Here is a 5,837-nt window from a genome sequence, read left to right on the forward strand (position 1 = left end):
ATCCGGTCCGGTTTTTGCGCGGCGGCCCTGATCCGCTCCGGTTTTTGCGCGGCGGTCCGTTCCGCGGGCCGCATCCGCTCCGGTTTTTGTGCGGCGGCCTCGATCCGGTCCGGTTTTTGCGCGGCGGCCCCGATCCTGTCCGGTTTTTGCGCGGCGGCCCCCATCCGCTCCGGTTTTTGCGCGGCGGCCCGTTCTGCGGGCCGCATCCGCTCCGGTTTTTGCGCGGCGGCACCGAGCCGGTCCGGTTTTTGCGCGGCGGCCCGTTCCGCGGGCCGCATCCGCTCCAGTTTTTGCGCGGCGGCCCCGATCCTGTCCGGTTTTTGCGCCGCGGCCCGTTCCGCGGGCCGCATCCGGTCCGGTTTTTGCGCGGCGGCCCCCATCCGCTCCGGTTTTTGAGCGGCGGCCCGTTCCGCGGGCCGGATCCGCTCCGGTTTTTGCGCGGTGGCCCCGATCCGCTCCGGTTTTTGCGCGGCGGCACCGAGCCGGTCCGGTTTTTGCGCGGCGGCCCGTTCCGCGGGCCGCATCCGGTCCGGTTTTTGCGCAGCGGCCCCGATCCTGTCCGGTTTTTGCGCGACGGCCCGTTCCGCGGTCCGGATCCGGTCCGGTTTTTGCGCGGCGGCCCCCTTCCGCTCCGGTTTTTGCGCAGCGGCCCCCATTCGCTCCGGTTTTTGAGCGGCGGCCCGTTCCGCGGGCCGGATCCGCTCCGGTTTTTGCGCGGCGGCCCCGATCCGGTCCGGTTTTTGCGCGGCGGCCCGTTCCGCGGGCCGCATCCGCTCCGGTTTTTGCACGGCGGCCCCGAGCCGGTCCGGTTTTTGCGCGTCAGCCCGTTCCGCGGGCTGGATCCGGTCCGGGTTTTGCGCGGCGGCCCCGATCCGGTCCGTTTTTTGCGCGGCGGCCCGTTCCGCGGGCCGGTTCCACTCCGGTTTTTGCGCGGCGGCCCCGATCCGGTCCGGTTTTTGCGCGGCGGCCCGTTCCGCGGGCCGGATCCGCTCCGGTTTTTGCGCGGCGGCCCCGAGCCGCTCCGGTTTTTGCGCGGCGGCCCGTTCCGCGGGCCGGATCCGGTCCGGTTTTTGCGCGGCGGCCCCGATCCGGTCCGGTTTTTGCGCGGCGGCCCGTTCCGCGGGCCGGATCCGCTCCGGTTTTTGCGCGGCGGCACCGATCCGCTCCGGTTTTTGAGCGGCGCCACGTTCCGCGGGCCGCATCCTGTCCGGTTTTTGCGCGGCGGCACCGATCCGGTCAGGTTTTTGCGCGGCGGCCCGTTCCGCGGGCCGCATCCGCTCCGGTTTTTGCGCGGCGGCCCCGATCCGGTCCGGTTTTTGCGCGGCGGCCCGTTCCGTGGGCCGGATCCGCTCCGGTTTTTGCGCGGTGGCCCCGATCCTGTCCGGTTTTTGACCGGCGGCCCGTTCCGCGGGCCGCATCCGGTCCGGTTTTTGCGCGGCAGCCCCGATCCGCGGGCCGGATCCCGTCCGGTTTTTGCACGGCGGCCCGTTCCGCGGGCCGGATCCGCTCCGGATTTTGCACGGCGGCCCCCATCCGCTCCGGTTTTTGCGCGGCAGCCCGTTCCGCGGGCCGGATCCGCTCCGGTTTTTGCGCGGCGGTCCGTTCCGCAGGACGCATCCGCTCCGGTTTTTGCGCGGCGGCACCGATCCGGTCAGGTTTTTGCGCGGCAGCCCATTCCGCGGGCCGCATCCGCTCCGGTTTTTGCGCGGCGGCACCGATCCGCTCCGGTTTTTGCGCGGCGGTCCGTTCCGCGGGCCGCATCCGCTCCGGTTTTTGTGCGGCGGCCTCGATCCGGTCCGGTTTTTGCGCGGCGGCCCCGATCCTGTCCGGTTTTTGCGCGGCGGCCCCGATCCGCTCCGGTTTTTGCGCGGCGGCCCGTTCTGCGGGCCGCATCCGCTCCGGTTTTTGCGCGGCGGCACCGAGCCGGTCCGGTTTTTGCGCGGCGGCCCGTTCCGCGGGCCGCATCCGCTCCGGTTTTTGCGTGGCGGCCCCGATCCTGTCCGGTTTTTGCGCGACGGCCCGTTCCGCGGTCCCGATCCGCTCCGGTTTTTGCGCGGCGGCCCCCATCCGCTCCGGTTTTTGAGCGGCGGCCCATTCGGCGGGCCGGATCCGCTCCGGTTTTTGCGCGGTGGCCCCGGTCCGCTCCGGTTTTTGCGTGGCGGCACCGAGCCGCTCCGGTTTTTGCGCGGCGGCCCGTTCCGCGGGCCGCATCCGCTCCGGTTTTTGCGTGGCGGCCCCGACCGGTCCGGTTTTTGCGCGGCGGCCCGTTCCGCGGGCCGCATCCGCTCCGGTTTTTGCGTGGCGGCCCCGACCGGTCCGGTTTTTGCGTGGCGGCCCGTTCCGCGGGCCGCATCCGCTCCGGTTTTTGCGCGGCGGCCCGTTCCGCGGGCCGGATCCGCTCCGGTTTTTGCGCGGCGGCCCCGATCCGCTCCGGTTTTTGCGCGGCGGCCCGTTCCGCGGGCCGGATCCGCTCCGCTTTTTGCGCGGTGGCTCCAATCCGCTCCGGTTTTTTCCCGGCGGCCCGTTCCGTGAGCCGCATCCGGTCCGGTTTTTGCACGGCGGCCCCGAGCCGGTCCGGTTTTTGCGCGGCGCCCCGTTCCGCGGGCCGGATCCGCTCCGGTTTTTGCGTGGCTGCCCCGACCGGTCCGGTTTTTGCGCGGCGGCCCCGATCCGCTCCGGTTTTTGCGCAGCGGCCCGTTGCGCGGGCCGGATCCGGTCCGGTTTTTGCGCGGCGGCCCCGAGCCGGTCCGGTTTTTGCACGGCGGCCCGTTCCGCGGGCCGCATCCGCTCCGGATTTTGCGCGGCGGCCCCGATCCGGTCAGGTTTTTGCCCGGCGGCCCGTTCCGCGGGCCGGATCCGCTCCGGTTTTTGCGCGGCAGCCCCGATCCGCGGGCCGGATCCTGTCCGGTTTTTGCACGGCGGCCCGTTCCGCAGGACGCATCCGCTCCGGTTTTTGCGCGGCGGCACCGATCCGCTCCGGTTTTTGCGCGGCAGCCCATTCCGCGGGCCGGATCCGCTCCGGTTTTTGCGCGGCGGCCCCGATCCGCTCCGGTTTTTGCGCGGCGGCCACGATCCGGTCCGGTTTTTGCGCGGGGGCCCCGAACCTGTTCGGTTTTTGCGCGGCGGCCCCGATCCTGTCCGGTTTTTGCGCGGCGGCCGGTTCTGCGGGCCGCATCCGCTCCGGTTTTTGCGCGGCGGCACCGAGCCGGTCCGGTTTTTGCGCGGCGGCCCGTTCCGCGGGCCGCATCCGCTCCGGTTTTTGCGCGGCGGCCCCGATCCTGTCCGGTTTTTGCGCGACGGCCAGTTCCGCGGGCCGGATCCGGTCCGGTTTTTGCGCGGCGGCCCCCATCCGCTCCGGTTTTTGCGCGGCGGCCCGTTCCGCGGGCCGGATCCGCTCCGGTTTTTGCGCGGTGGCCCCGATCCGCTCCGGTTTTTGCGCGGCGGCACCGAGCCGGTCCGGTTTTTGCGCGGCGGCCCGTTCCGCGGGCCGCATCCGATCCGGTTTTTGCGCGGCGGCCCCGATCCGGTCCAGTTTTTGCGCGGCGGCCCCCATCCGCTCCGGTTTTTGAGCGGCGGCCCGTTCCGCGGGCCGGATCCGCTCCGGTTTTTGTGCGGTGGCCCCGAGCCGGTCCGGTTTTTGCGCGGCGGCCCGTTCCGCGCGCCGGATCCGGTCCGGTTTTTGCGAGGCGGCCCCGATGCTGTCCGGTTATTGCGCGGCGGCCCGTTCCGTGGGCCGGATCCGCTCCGGTTTTTGCGCGGCGGCCCCGAGCCGGTCAGGTTTTTGCGCGGCGGCCCGTTCCGCGGGCCGGATCCGCTCCAGTTTTTGCGCGGCGGCACCGAGCCGGTCCGGTTTTTGCGCGGCGGCCCGTTCCGCGGGCCGCATCCGCTCCGGTTTTTGCACGGCGGCCCCGAGCCGGTCCGGTTTTTGCGCGGCAGCCCGTTCCGCGGGCCGGATCCGCTCCGGTTTTTGCGCGGCGGCCCCGATCCGGTCCGTTTTTTGCGCGGTGGCCCCTTCCGCGGGCCGGTTCCGCTCCGGTTTTTGCGCGGCGGCCCATATCCGGTCTGGTTTTTGCGCGGCGGCCCGTTCCGCGGGCCGGATCCGGTCCGGTTTTTGCGCGGCGGCCCCGATCCGCTCCGGTTTTTGCGCGGCGGCCCGTTCCGCGGGCCGGATCCGCTCCGTTTTTTGCGCGGCGGCCCCGAGCCGGTCCGGTTTTTGCGCGGCGGCCCGTTCCGCGGGCCGGATCCGCTCCGGTTTTTGCGCGGCGGCCCCGAGCCGGTCAGGTTTTTGCGCGGCGGCCCGTTCCGCGGGCCGCATCCGCTCCGGATTTTGCACGGCGGCCCCGAGCCGGTCCGGTTTTTGCGCGGCAGCCCATTCCGCGGGCCGCATCCGCTCCGGTTTTTGCGCGGCGGCCCCGATCCGCTCCGGTTTTTGCGCGGCGGCCACGATCCGGTCCGGTTTTTGCGCGGCAGCCCATTCCGCGGGCCGGATCCGGTCCGGTTTTTGCGCGGCGGCCCCGATCCGCTCCGGTTTTTGCGCGGCGGCCACGATCCGGTCCGGTTTTTGCGCGGGGGCCCCGAACCTGTTCGGTTTTTGCGCGGCGGCCCCGATCCGCTCCGGTTTTTGCGCGGCGGCCGGTTCTGCGGGCCGCATCCGCTCCGGTTTTTGCGCGGCGGCACCGAGCCGGTCCGGTTTTTGCGCGGCGGCCCGTTCCGCGGGCCGCATCCGCTCCGGTTTTTGCGCGGCGGCCCCGATCCTGTCCGGTTTTTGCGCGACGGCCAGTTCCGCGGGCCGGATCCGCTCCGGTTTTTGCGCGGCGGCCCCCATCCGCTCCGGTTTTTGCGCGGCGGCCCGTTCCGCGGGCCGGATCCGCTCCGGTTTTTGCGCGGTGGCCCCGATCCGCTCCGGTTTTTGCGCGGCGGCACCGAGCCGGTCCGGTTTTTGCGCGGCGGCCCGTTCCGCGGGCCGCATCCGATCCGGTTTTTGCGCGGCGGCCCCGATCCGGTCCAGTTTTTGCGCGGCGGCCCCCATCCGCTCCGGTTTTTGAGCGGCGGCCCGTTCCGCGGGCCGGATCCGCTCCGGTTTTTGTGCGGTGGCCCCGAGCCGGTCCGGTTTTTGCGCGGCGGCCCGTTCCGCGCGCCGGATCCGGTCCGGTTTTTGCGAGGCGGCCCCGATGCTGTCCGGTTATTGCGCGGCGGCCCGTTCCGTGGGCCGGATCCGCTCCGGTTTTTGCGCGGCGGCCCCGAGCCGGTCAGGTTTTTGCGCGGCGGCCCGTTCCGCGGGCCGGATCCGCTCCAGTTTTTGCGCGGCGGCACCGAGCCGGTCCGGTTTTTGCGCGGCGGCCCGTTCCGCGGGCCGCATCCGCTCCGGTTTTTGCACGGCGGCCCCGAGCCGGTCCGGTTTTTGCGCGGCAGCCCGTTCCGCGGGCCGGATCCGCTCCGGTTTTTGCGCGGCGGCCCCGATCCGGTCCGTTTTTTGCGCGGTGGCCCCTTCCGCGGGCCGGTTCCGCTCCGGTTTTTGCGCGGCGGCCCATATCCGGTCTGGTTTTTGCGCGGCGGCCCGTTCCGCGGGCCGGATCCGGTCCGGTTTTTGCGCGGCGGCCCCGATCCGCTCCGGTTTTTGCGCGGCGGCCCGTTCCGCGGGCCGGATCCGCTCCGTTTTTTGCGCGGCGGCCCCGAGCCGGTCCGGTTTTTGCGCGGCGGCCCGTTCCGCGGGCCGGATCCGCTCCGGTTTTTGCGCGGCGGCCCCGAGCCAGTCAGGTTTTTGCGCGGCGGCCCGTTCCGCGGGCCGCATCCGCTCCGGATTTTGCACGGCGGCCCCGAGCCGGTCCGGTTTTTGC

The sequence above is a fragment of the Phalacrocorax carbo genome, unplaced genomic scaffold (genome assembly GCF_963921805.1).
Source record: "Phalacrocorax carbo unplaced genomic scaffold, bPhaCar2.1 SCAFFOLD_53, whole genome shotgun sequence".
Lineage (NCBI taxonomy): Eukaryota > Metazoa > Chordata > Aves > Suliformes > Phalacrocoracidae > Phalacrocorax > Phalacrocorax carbo.